At 37.1% G+C, this 13,995-nt stretch overlaps 1 protein-coding gene, 1 long non-coding RNA gene and 1 pseudogene across 13 annotated transcripts in view; 2 read left to right on the top strand and 1 right to left on the bottom strand.

The window, feature by feature from the left end:
• Positions 1 to 2,419, top strand: part of LOC140604045 (uncharacterized) — a 31,571-nt gene extending 29,152 nt beyond the window's left edge. For 4 of the 10 annotated variants that reach the window (XR_012007095.1, XR_012007091.1, XR_012007087.1 and 1 more), the window contains one exon: positions 1,630 to 2,416. This is a non-coding gene — a long non-coding RNA (uncharacterized lncRNA). Of the gene's footprint in view, positions 1 to 1,629 lie in introns of all 10 variants that reach the window. The other 6 variants (XR_012007096.1, XR_012007089.1, XR_012007092.1 and 3 more) reach the window with 4 other exon arrangements.
• GABRB1 (gamma-aminobutyric acid type A receptor subunit beta1) overlaps positions 1 to 13,995 on the bottom strand; it is a 362,570-nt gene that overhangs the window by 171,539 nt on the left and 177,036 nt on the right. The gene's annotated exons all lie outside the window — the stretch shown is intronic.
• On the top strand, positions 12,511 to 13,005 carry LOC140604044 (dynein light chain roadblock-type 2 pseudogene; annotated as a pseudogene).

Here is a 13,995-nt window from a genome sequence, read left to right as displayed (position 1 = left end):
CGGGTCTCCAGGATCAGGCCCTGGGCCGAAGGTGGTGCTAAACCTCTGAGCCACCCGTGCTGCCCCTAACATTTATTTCTAACCTCAAAATCAAGACAGTAATTTTGTCCTCATTTGTGGACTTGTGCAGAGCAGGAAAAAATTTCCGTTGCCCAACATGCATGTTTTCAGCTTAGGTCGAACAAAATGATGGCTTCCCATTTCAGTCCATACTGTAAACAAGTGTCCTTTTTGCAAGTTTTTAGTGGCACATTTTTCATATTTTTGTGATTCTGTCCGTGGTGTTGCCTCCAAGTATAGTGCTGATAATGCTGTCTGGTAATCCTAAGTGCAAGAAGGCTGTGATGTGCCTCATAGAAAAAATACGTGCATGAAATAAACTTCATTCAGGCATGCTGTTGGCTGTGAGTTCAATGTTAGTGAATCAACAATATAGAATAAATAAGGTATCTTTAAACAGAAACACACATTAAATAAGGTTATGTATGTTATGTGTTGATTGGTTGCCAAAAATGTTGTGACTAGCAGTTCACAGGAGCCTCTCTCTCTCTATATATTTTTTTTTCTTTTTTTTTGCTAGGAATAGTGATTTAATGTTTGCTAATTTGGTGTTTGAGGCAACTTCACAGAACCTAACTACCATAAACAATGAGAATTAACTGTATACCAGCTCCTATTTAGTGTAGTTTTAGAGTAGTATCCCTACATTATTTCTAGGAGAAGTTAAAATCACAAGCCACTTCTGATAAATTAAACAATAAAGGAAAGGATGGAGTGATTTGAATTAGTTCAATAACAATTCAATTTGATAACTATCAATTAGGTATTTATATGATTGGGCAAGGCAATGTCATGTGCAGGTGCTATGGCTGGGAACAAAAATCTGAACACTTGCTTTTATCCTAAAGAAGCTCAGAATCTGGTAGAGGAAATAAAGCAGTGGGAAATGTGATTTGGATTCACACAGAGGAGAGATGTTCACAAAGTATTAAGGAAGCCCAGAAATGAGAAATGCATTTGGCTGGCAAAATCAGTGCAGCATTCATAGAAGAGATATTGAAACATGGATGGTATTTTAACAGATAAAGATGAGGGAAAATGAAATTTCTTTTGTAAGAAAGGAGCATCATGAGCAATAGATACCCTGGAGAGGGGAGTGGGAGAAAGTCTGAGACATTAGGGAGTGGGTATATAATGAAAGTCTAGTGGAGTGGTTGCATCAAAGCTGGTAGGAGCTACCATTTACAGAGCATTTAATACTACTTTTTAAGCATTTCACATGCATTATTTCATTTCACCCTGAAGTATAGTATTCATAAAACTGTTTCATAGATGAAGGAACTGAGGCTCAGAGAAAGTAACTTATCCAAGGTGATGGTACTCTTCCATCTTATAGTCCTTTCCTATTTCTCTAATAAGTCCAAGCACATTCTTGCCATCCTCGCCAATGGTATTCACACTTGCTGATCTCCCTCCAAGGTCTTAACTCGTCAGCTCCTAGGACAGGCCTTCCTTGAACATCTTATCAAATCTTGATACTAATTATAATGATACATATTTATATATTATATACTTGTGTTTCTATACTCATCCATTATTTATTCATTTACTTGTATGTTTTATTCACAGCTATGTCTCCTGTACCATGTCGTAGTAGACCCTCTTGGAACATAGTAGACACCTGGCAAATACTTACTGAAAAATACAGTAAGTTCCGGAAGAGCTCCTGCTTCTTGTATTATTGCTCACTTGTATATTTCCAGCCCCCAAATCATTTCTGGAATGTTATAAGGCACTTAATAAATATTTACGGCAACAATGAAATAGTAGAACCAAGACTGAAACCAGGATTATCTAATTCCATAACCGAGCATGTAACTACTATTCTGTAGTGGTTAGTTGCATAAGGTCAGAAAAAATTAATTGAATCCTAATCATAAGGGATCTTTAATTCCATATTCAACAACTTAAATTGTAATATACAGACAACTGATGATTTTGAAGTGGAGGAAGCAACTGAATCACAGCTATGCTTTAGATCAAAAGTTCTCTTTACCACCAGTTGGATTAGATTAATTATAGAGAAAGAGCCACAACAGGGGCTGGGAGAAGAGTTAACATATTATTATAAGAGCCAGATAATAGATCAATGGGGCATCAGAATCCAAAAAGACGGTGATGATTCCACAGATATTGGAGAGACCTAATACACAGAATGGTGGAGTGAGAGGTAGAAAAGTACAGAAATGAAAGATAAGAATGAGGTTCTAAGCTTATCTGAATAGCATGCTAGAGATGCCAATAATTGAAATTGGGAAGAAAGAGGTTTTATTGTTTTGTTTTTTAAATATTTAATTTATTTATTCATGAGGGACACAGAGAGAAAGGCAGAGACACAAGGCAGAGGGAGAAGCAGGCTCCATGCAGGGAGCCCGAAGTGGGACTCGATCCTAGGTCTCCAGGATCACGCCCTGGGCTGAAGGCAGGCGCTCAACCCCTGAGCCCCCCAGGCATCCCAAGACATAAGTTTTAAGAGGGATTCAGGATCTGATATGAGCATGCTCATTTTTTGTTGCTGGTAGATCCTCTGTGGAGAGAGAACCATTAGGAAGCAGGAAACTTAGAAGCTAAACTGGGAGTTATATACTTGGGAATCATCTGTAGTGAGGTAGTTAATGAGATTGTGATGATAGATAAGATTGCCACATTAGAGCAATTTCAGAAGAGGGAGAGAGTATATGTATGAAGAATGCCTTCCCTAAACAGAAGGAAGCAGGAGAATGGGAAATGGAGGGATCAAGAGGGCCAAGAAGAAGGAAGAAAGTGCCAAGTTGTAATAAGATATCAAGGAAAGGTTGTTTGGATGAGTAGAAGGTCTTTGTTATTTATTTATTTGTTTATTTGCTTATTATTTATTTATTTATTTTAGAGAGAGAGATGCTGTGAGGGGAAGGGCAAAGGGAGAAGGAGAGAGAGAATCTCAAGCCGACTTCCTGCTAAGCTCAGAGCCCAACTTGGTGGCTTGATCTTACCACCCTGAGATCAAGACCTAAACCAAAATCAAGAGTTGCATATTGACTGAGCCACCCAGACGACCCTGTAAATAGTTTTTTAAAAAAAGGATTTAAGAAATCTTGATTTGTAGGTTAGGTTGAAAGAGGTTGAGTAATATTTAATGTTTAAAGAAAAAAAATGGAACGGTAGCTCAATTGAAGAAGTTTCTTTAGGAGAAGGCCCTTCAAGATGTATTTTGTGATTTGGGGACAGAGGAGATTTGAATAATGGGCTTAACCACAGTTGGGAAGTGGAAGGCTGGCATGGCAAAAAATTAGAATATAAGAATTCTATGTTTCTGACAAGAGCAATTCTGAAATGACTGATCATGAGATCGAGGTTTCAGTAAGGAGATAAGTAATTCTTGGATGGATGTGATAGTCTGGAAGAACTGAAAGAAATCAAGATCAAAGGCACACTGCAGATAAGGAGTAGGTTCAGTAAGATCAGGAAGTGAAGAAATAAAAACTATAGCTTGTGTGTGGATTGAGTTAAAGAGGAAACTTTCATGGGTTTTGGTTTTGGAAGCAGAGGAATTTCAGATAAACTGATGTGTGTATAAAATAAGATGGTAATGGGATGCCTGGGTGGCTCAGTGGTTGAGCATCTGTCTACCTTTAGCTTAGATCATGATCCCGGGATCCTGGAATCGAGTCCCGCTTTGGGCTCCCCTCAGGGAGCCTGCTTCTTCCTCTGCCTAGGTCTCTCTCTCTGTCTCTGTGTCTCTCATGAATAAATAAAATCTTTTTTTTTTTTTTAAAGATGGTAATGACAGACATTAGACTAAGGATTGTGAGGAACAGAATTTAGGAAAGGTTAAAACATAATTATTGAAGTCATCAAAGGATGTAATCAAAGAACAATGACTAAAAGGGAATTGAGAGGAGGACCACAAACCAAATATGAACAACACGGAGTCCAACAGATTTTACAATGGCTCAATTATAATGAATGAGTTCAGGCAGGGTTGCTTACAAGGCTTGTAAAGCAATTAACAGAAGCACTTTAGAAAACAAATAATAATAAAATAATTTATTTCAGTGCTTTATATTCATAATACATCTGTGGAGTACTTAAGTAGGTACAAGGTAGTAGGCTAGGTACTACATCTGCAGGGAGTATCAGATCTCACATTTGATGCAGTGGAACTCTGGAAAGCAGTAAGAGTATTTCACATTGACTTTGCTAACTCCTTACAGAATTATGTTCAGTGAGTTGAACTTTAATATTATATTATCAGATTTTAACATGGTCACCACGATTACACAGCACACAGCATGAGACATTTTAAAGTAGGGGCACCTGGGTGGCTCAGTGCTTGAGTGTCTGCCTTTGGCTTGGGTCCTGATCCCAGGGTCCTGGGTTTGAGTCTCACATTGGGCTTCCCATTGGGAGCCTGCTTCTCCCTCTGCCTGTGTCTCTGCCTCTCTCTGTATCTCTCATGGATAAATAAATAAAATCCTTAAAAAAGACATTTAAAATATATTCTACCTACATTTACATATTTCATCTCATTTAATTCTCATAAGAAACTCACAAATATTGCTCTTCTTTTTAAAATGAGGAAATAGGAATCAGAATAACAGGTTGTTCAAAGTTTTCTAGAGATCACACAGCTTATTAATCATACAGAGCACCATATTTTGAAATGAGGTCTAATTGGCCATAGACTCCAATTTTTTTTACATTAACTTTTACAAAAGAAAAGTGTACAGTGATAGAAGTTTCTCTATGACCAGACATTTCAGGTCTATTTTTCTGCCTTTGCCCACAGAGGTAGAAGCCACACATTATTTCAGGAATACTTTGCTCTAGCCTAGTAGGATTTGGCATCTGCATTACATAGCGGGGCACTGTTTTACTGTGTATTAGACATAAACTTCAGAATGAAGCACACATAAAATACCATTAGCCTTGGAATAAGAAGAAAAGAGAGATTTTAAAATGAATAATACATAGCCACTACTTCCTTCAAACAAGAGAAGCAGACACAAGAACAAGATGGAGGGGATCCCTGGGTGGCGCAGCGGTTTGGCGCCTGCCTTTGGCCCAGGGCGCGATCCTGGAGACCCGGGATCGAGTCCCGTGTTGGGCTCCCGGCATGGAGCCTGCTTCTCCCTCCTCCTCTGCCTCTCTCTCTCTCTCTCTCTATGTCTATCATAAATGAATAAATAAATATTTAAAAAAATTAAAAAAAAAAGAACAAGATGGAGAAGGAAATGAGGAAATGAAAAAGCATGGGAAAAGTTCCTAGGATTTGATTACAGAAACAATGCTCAGGTTTGAGGGCATAGACATGAGTTTGTGGTGTTCATGACTTGCTTCAAAATCATGTTTCTGGATAGATTCTAGAGGGTAGCCTGAGCTGGTAGATGATGTTTGTAGTTAGGAGACAGTTTGTTCCTTCCCTCTTAGGTGTCTTTAACTCCCATGCAAGGTCATCAATTTAGAAACTCAGGCCTCCACAGGATATAAGGTTCTGATATGAATGGTGTTTCTTGCCATGCGATGGTACCCAAAATAATAATGATATTTTATAATAATATGTATTATTATTATATGTCAGAAATGAAAAAATATAGAGAATAACATAACAAGTATTTACTCATTCTCCATATTAGATTTATAACACTATAAATATAGTTGAAAATCCCTGTGTAGTTGTCCTCTGTCACTTTGGTATCTTTTTTTTTTTGAAAAAAAAAAAAAAGATTTTGTTTATTTATTCATGAAAGACACACAGAGAGAGGCAGAGATGCAGGCAGAGGAGAAGCAGGCCCCCTGCAGGGAGCCCGATGCAGGACTCGATCCCAGGACTCCAGGGTCATGACCTGAGCCAAAGGCAGATGCTCAACCTCCAAGCCACCCGGGTGCCCCTTACTTTGGCATTCTTCATACATTCCTAGACTCAGTGGTTATCATTTTCAAAAATATCTTCATTCTATAAGTATACGTTCATAAACTATAGTATTGTTGTCCATGTCCATCTTGTACATATTATTTATAAGTTTTAAAAAATATTTATCCATATCGACATATGCAAATCTAACTTGTTTATTTTTTTAACTTGTTTATTTTGTCTGCAGTGTAATGTTTTGTTATGTGACTGTATCACATTTCACGTTTTCATTTTCCTGCTAGTGCATATTTCAGTTGTTTTCAATTTTCTTTCACTATTAAAATAATGCTACAATAAATAGTTCTTTGCAATTCTTTTTAAACACACATGCAAGAATATAAACTTAGGACTGGATTTCCTGGGTTGAAGAATGCACAAATTCAGTCTATGAGATATGATTTAGTTGCTTGTCAATATGGTTGTCCCAAATGTGTATTCCGTTCAGCATTGCATGAGAGTTCTTAATATCAACATATTATTGCCAAACTATTTATTAAGCTTTGTCAGTCAAATGGGTGTGAAATGTTTTCCCTAGTTACTAGCAGAATTATCTTACCATGCATCTATTTGCCATTGGATTTCCCTGATTCTCATTAGAAATCTATGTGTGACTTTTAGCTATTGGTCTAGAAGTTATTCTGACCATAATTTTTATTATAATAGATTATTTCTATGCATGAAAATGGCATCAAAGAATGTCACAATACAAAGAGCCCTAATATTGAATGAGGCTCAAGGTGGTTCTCCTGCAGCTCTACAGTAGCCCTGAGGTTAAGTCTGAGAACTGCTTAAGAAGGTCAGTGATTATTTTCCCATCACATATTTTCTACAATCACCATGGTATTTTTCTTAATGAAGTATAAAACAATGGTATGGTACTTTATGGCCAAAGATTCCCTTTCCTTTTAAAAAAATATCAAATATAGTATAATTATATTACTAATATTTTGAGGAAGTAGAATGAAATTTAAATGAGTTGAAGAGTGAAAAATGATTGAATCACTCTGAAAAGGCTAGTTTTGAACAGTGAAGAAGAAAAGTTTCTCATAAAATCTGGCATATTTCCTCAGCTCTCTTCTCAAAAGGTGATATTTATTCATGGTTCATTTTTCCTATTTACTTCCATTTTTTAACTTGGAAAGTCTATTCTTTATGACTAATATATTCCATTCCCATTTATCAATAACAGACAAGCACAGTGGCCATTCATTTAAGGTAAGGGATTTCATAGACTGTGATATCAGCCACTTGAAATAATTTATGCAGTTGCAAAGCTCCTGTGTGAATAATTTGAGCAGAGCTGTGTCACCCAATATGAATGAAGAATTTGACTGAGCTGGCTTTTGGAAAGAGAGTATTCAGTCTTGCTCCAAGACCATTCTAGGCTGTTTGAATATCCAGTACGAACAAAACTTCTACTAAAGTGGGCTTGTTCTTTGCAAATAAGTTACTGTATTCACCTAAATGAGTTTTAATAATTAAGTTGATCAGTTTATTGAAATATTCAGGTAATAAAAACCAAAATTAATGCTTCTTCTAAGGATATGGTCGATTCTTCTTGTTCTTATTGTCATTTATGATCATAGAGAACTCAGGATCTTATAGTACATCAAAGTATATTAGCTTTGACTCCTTCAGGGTATATCTTATTTATTTATTCATTCATCTTTTTTACCACAAGTTTTCATTTAAATTCCAGTTGGTTAACATACAGTGTAATACTAGTTTCAGGTGTAGAATTTAATGATTCATCACTTTCATACGTCCCTCAGGGCTCATCACAAGTGCCCCCCTTAATCCCCATTACCCATTTAACCTATCCCCCCCATCCACCTCCCCTCTAGTTTGTTCTCTATAGTTAAGAGTCTGTTTCCTGGTTTGCCTCTCTTTCTTTTTTCCCTTCCCTCATTTGTTTTGTTTCTTAAATTCCACATATGAGTGAGATCATATGGTATTTGTCTTTCTGACTTATCTTGCTTAGTGTAATACACTCTAGCTCTATCCGCATCACTGCAAATGGCAAGATTTCATTCTTTTTATGGCTGAGTAATATTCCACTGTATTTATCCATCTTTTTATTTACTCTCTCATCTCCCTAGCATAGTCTTTTGGACTGGTTGTTGCTCAGTAAGTAAATAAATTTATATAAATAAATGATGTTTCCTGAACGCTTTAAACATATAATTAGGTTATCTGCAGGCAAATTTTAGAAACAGTAAGAGAACTCCATCTATTATGTTGGTATTCCAATAAGCAGAAATGGGGAAGGATAAATAAGGGTGCACCCATAGAGATCCCTGTAGAAGTCATAACATGACACTTTTGGTTGTATACATTGAGCAGTATATGTCCTAAGACCATACTTTGCTGTAAAGGAAGCTAGGAAATGTAATCTTTACTTAGACCAGTTATATGATATGCCTAACTAAAACTTAGGGTTCTGTTCCTAAGGAGGAAGTGAAGAATGGATATTTGGTGACTTCTATTAGTCTCTACTACAACATTAATTAGCTTTCCTCTCTTATAGAGAAATTCTGTTGACTGATGGCTTTGGAAACAAAATAAGGATTGGGTAGGATACTGTTATTAATGTGGCTGGGAGAACCATATTGCGAGGAGTTTTACAGTTTAGTAATAAAAATTTGAGTTAAAACAATATATGACACTTAACATTTTCATCGCCATATTTTTCATAAGAGGCTATTAATACCTTTTTTTAAAAAACATAGCTGAAATTCTCATTTCCTTCTAGATACAATTTTCTCTATACATTCTCCAAAAACCAATAAGGAGAGCAGACGAAATCAAGGATAACCTATGCCTATAACATAAGTAGGAGACAGAGAACACCACAAGTACAATTTGCCTGTAGGTAGGGAAATGTTTCCAAATCAATGGGGCCAGCTGCAGATCTCATGCTGGTGTTGGAAGTCAGGTAGAAACTGCCAGGAAGAGGGAAGGGGGCGGGGGCTGTGGTGATAGAACACACATAATATTAGCTCCAGACAAAAAGAGTGCTACCATAAAAGGGGAAACATTGAGGTAGGACAAAGATTTGATAGCTCAGTGGGCTGAAGGGAAGGAGACTGAAAGTTCACAAGACCAGTGTCTTGTGACACTATTAAGACACTACTGCTGCAGATGGAAACAACCTTGAAGTCTTGGAATAAAGAATGAAAAAAAGCAGTGAAAATTAAGAGTCTTACCAAAGTAGAATATAATCACAAAATAAGGAGATACACCTTCTGTACAGAACAAAGGAAAACACTATTGATTTTAGAAACAGCACTTCCTGAGACGAACAGAAAAAGCTCTCTTCAGCTAAGAAATTGTGTAAGCCACACACATCACCACATGCACCTGTTATTGTTAACCCAGAAAGATATAAGACATTTTTTACTGAAAAGAAGATGGCAATCAAAGTTAATACAAGAAGAAAACAGAAATGAGAATTGTAGGATGTTATATGATAAACAATCTCCCCAAAACACACCATGAAGGAGAGGAAGAGAGCAAGAAAAGTCCTCAGTCTTAGTTAAGTATTGTTAAACATTTTCAGACGTCAAAATATGGTTTGGATTGGAAATAAAAGATTTAGAACATAAATCGACAAGAAGAGAGAAAAAGAGAAAAGGAGAGAAAAATGGGGAGGAGAAAAGGGGAGAGCTAGTAAGAAAGAGGGGGAGAGAGAGAGTGCGCACACATGTGGCTATATGTTAAACACTGATGAAATTCCCTGCGCTGAATTTTGAGCTTTTTCTGTAGATTTGAAATGTTAAGTCAGGGTGCACACATGGACACATAATCATTTAATTTCTACTTTGTGCCAATCACTGTAGTAGGGGCTAGGGACAGGGAGGCTATCTGGCCTCCCTAAGCTTAGAAACCACTGGAGAGATAAACATACATGCATTAATCAGTTAGGCACACAAATAAAAGCTTCTTCACTGATTATGGTAAATGCTATACAGGAAAAATGCCAGATGCTAAAAAAAAAAGAAAAGAAGGGGCAATAGCCTGGGTATCTAATTTATATCAGTAAGTAGGTTTAACTTTGGTGAAGAAGTGATATCTAAGATGAGACTTGAGAGGTGAGCAGACTTTAAGAACAATGAAAGGAAAAGAATTCTGGGCAGAAATAGTAGCATTCATGTACACTTTGCATCAAGAAAAGAATTTAAAAAGAGCTCAGACGTATGATGAGTTTTTTTCACACCTAATCTTTGTTCCTTCCACAAATATACACACTTGTGTCTCCTGCCACCTGGAGACTGAATTTAGGGGGAGAGTGTGGAGGATCAGGTGGGGTGTGTGTGGGGGTCAACTTTTTATCTTATTTTTTATACTTCTCTAGTGTTGTTAGGTTTCTAAAAGCAGTGAGCACATAAAACTTTTGCAAGAAAAATTAAAAATCATTTTACAAAAGGAAAGGTACTAGATGTCTTTTATTTGCTGCACAGACTTCTCTTTGTCCTTCTCCACCTGGCTCTGCATCGAAAGATGAGTGAAATCAAATGCCATTTGTCTCTCTCTGACTGACTTATTTCACTTAGCATTGTGTCCTCTAGATCCATCCATGCTGTTACAAATGGTCATCTTCCCTCACTTTTTATAGTGGATATTATAATACCTAACACACGAGATGGCTGGGAGGGAAAATGAGTTAATGAAGTAAGCACACTTTTTAAAGTATAAAGTAAAATAGATTTGTTACATTGAAAATGGTTCTTTGTTCCATATTATTGGACTCTACTTGCTTGGCTATTCACCCAGAATGGAATAATCAAGCTAGAGTGATTAGGTAATGGTGTCACAAACTCATATTAGACCCAGGTCTAAAATCAGAAGAATGGGGATGCCTGAGTGGATCCGTGATGGAGTGTCTGCCTTTGGCTCAGATCATGATCCCGGGATTGAATCCCATGTTGGGCTCACTGCAGAGAGCCTGCTTCTCCCTCTGCCTACATCTCTGCCTCTCTCCCTAGGTCTCTCATGACTGAATAAATAAATAGCCTTTTTAAAAATAAATAAGTAAAATCACAAGAATGGCTTCTAATTAACTCTCTGGACAAACCTGAAAAGGCAGGTTGATTCTGGTGATGTGGGGAAGAAAGTGTCCAAGCATAGTCAATATCAGTTGGTGGTTAACTAATGTTTTAAAGCTAAAATTCTCCTAAGTGTCCCTAAGCTCAGCACTCTGCCATAGTGGGTGGTTTGCTTATGTCTCTGGGCTTTTCATATCCTGCCCTTTATCCAGAATGTTCTCATTTTCTTCTCTGCTTCTGGTTCCTACTTGTCACCTCTTCCTAGAGATGACATCCATTATCCACAGGATGAGTTAGGTGTTCATTCTCAATATTCCCATACCCTCTGTGATTATCTCCATCTTGGCTCATCAAATAATGGAAGTGTCTGCTTGCTGTTCATCTCCCACCACTAAACTCTCAGTTCTTTTAGGGAAAACCTATGTCTGGCATGGTGTCTGACTCATAGAAAAATCTCCATAAATATTTAATAAATCCATCATGAAAGAATCAGTGAACAAAATGTAACATTTAGAGTTAAATCTACATGATTATTGTATGAAGACAACACTGTTCTTTGTATTGTTTTATCCATTCAGGAGTTAAAATTAAAAGCTTTTAATAGTGCCCAGCAGCTCTATTCAAGACTTTAGAACAAAAATAATGCAAGGAAAATGCCACAATGTAAAAATAGTTACCTTAAATGGAACAGCCAGACATCAGAATCAAACACAAATGCTCATATGAAATCGAAAATCTGTAGATGCCCGAGAGACTTCCCTTCTGCTATCTAAATTTAATGTGGATAATTTATCATTCCATAAATACATCTCGGATTTGGTTCATTCATATGCTTTTCAGCCTCTGTATGCATTTCAGCTATTGGCTTTAGTGAGTGTACAGATATCAGGTTAAATAACTTATACAGATTTTCTTTTTTTTTTTTAAGATTTTATTTATTCATGAGATACACAAAGAGAGAGAGAGAGGCAGAGACGCAGGCAGAGGAAGAAGCAGGCTCCCCCTGGGGAGCCCGATGTGGGACTTGATCCTGGATCCCAGGATCATGCCCTGAGCCTAAGGCAGATGCTTAATCACTGAGCCACTCAGGTGCCCAAACTTACACAGATTTTCTACTGGAATTGAGTGGGTCAAAAATCTGAAGTGCATATTTCATTCAACGTAATTTCTTAGAAAAGAATGACAGGATCTTACCATTAATACCATTCAATTGCATCCTAATGCTGAACCACTGAGTTCTGCATTTGTCCCCTCCTGGTGTATATTTAATGACATATCAGTTAAGGACAAGTGTAAGTGAGTAAACGGAGCACTTTGGAACTTGAAAAATGTTCTGGGTAACTATAAAAATGTAATTAGCCAGACTCTGATACATTTCTGTTATGACATTAGCAGGAAATTATGCTTATTTTGAAAGACAATGCTTTACTCTTCTTTAACAAGGCTGCAACTCAGCGGACTTCCCAGGTAGCGTTGGCACCGGACTGAGCCGAGAGTCCAGCTGTCTGCACGATGGCAGAGGTGGAGGAAACCCTAAAGAGGATCCGGAGCCATAAGGGGTCATTGGAACTATGGTTGTAAATGCAGAAGGCATCCTTATTCGAACGTTGGACAACTCAACAACGGTTCAATATGCAGGTCTTCTTCATCAGCTGATAATGAAAGCCAAGAGCACAGTACGTGACATTGATCCTCAGAACGACCTCACTTTTCTTAGGATCAGATCAAAGAAACATGAAATCATGGTAGCCCCAAAGAATATCTTTTGATTGTCATTCAGAACCCATGTGAATAGATCTGCTACAGCCCAACCTGTCCTATGATGTCAGATTGAAAACATTTTACTTTATTACTAAGATTATATTCCAATCTAACTGACCTTTCAGACACTGTTTTCTATTTTTACATTTAAACTATTTGGCACGTCTCATTTAGTCCCTTTCCAATGTATTATAGAGTTGTGATTTAGCTACATAATACATGAATTCTGATAAAAAAAAAAAACAAGGCTGCAACTCTTGGACTGTATACACACACACACACAACCAGTGAGGAAAGGGAATTTGTGGCTACATATCTACATAGGGGATTGATGACTGGCCCATTGAATATCTTACTAGTCACAAAACTGGGCACTTTTTCACTGAGATGTCTTTTGTTTTTTTTTCATCAGTAAAGGATTATTTTATTTACTTTGCTCTTTCAATGGTATTTATTACGGATTCATTTTTTTATTCATTGATTCACGTAAGTAAACTTTTTTGTGCATAACTATAGGCCAGGCACTCTGGTTGAAGTGAGAAGATAAAAATGGCACATGGTTCCTGCCATTCTGAAGTTCATAGATTATTGAGGGAGACTGACAAATATACGAAAAATTGCATTATGATGAATATTAAGATAATATTATTGTAGCTACAAAGTATAGCAATATTATAACCAAGGGGAATGTCAAGAGATGTGATTTACTTAGAAATAGCAATGGATTACTGAAGAACTGGGGATATAGAATCAAATCTGAGTCCAAATTTGTGAAATATGGGATTAGATTTAATAGCTCTAGAATTTTTCCTTCTCTAGTGAAAAGTAAATAACTAAAGCTCTTAGGTTGTAAATTATCTAGGGGCATTTCAGTTAGGGGGGAAATGGAAAGGTCTAAGAATAGTCTAATAATTACTACTGTCAAAGTTCTGATGTGATGGTCAACCCTGTCTATGATCTAAAGTGATGTCTGAGCAATGAATGGGAAAGGTGGGCAAATTTCAGCAATATTATCCCCAGCTAAGCACTATCATAATCCATAGGAAGAGGAGGGGGTCAGTATCAAGTCAGTTCCTCAACTCAGTAACATGTGACACATATGGTACCAAGAGCTTAACAGAGTGGTTGGTTTAAGGTCCTTCAGTTCTGTTTTCTCAGAATGGACCCATCTATATGGAAGAATGAAAATGCTCAAAATTAGAAAGCAGACCAGCAAGGAAAGAGAAGCAAACCTGA

This window comes from Canis lupus, chromosome 14 (assembly GCF_048164855.1).
Source record: "Canis lupus baileyi chromosome 14, mCanLup2.hap1, whole genome shotgun sequence".
NCBI classification, from domain to species: domain Eukaryota; kingdom Metazoa; phylum Chordata; class Mammalia; order Carnivora; family Canidae; genus Canis; species Canis lupus.
This window is presented reverse-complemented; position numbering and strand designations above follow the sequence as displayed.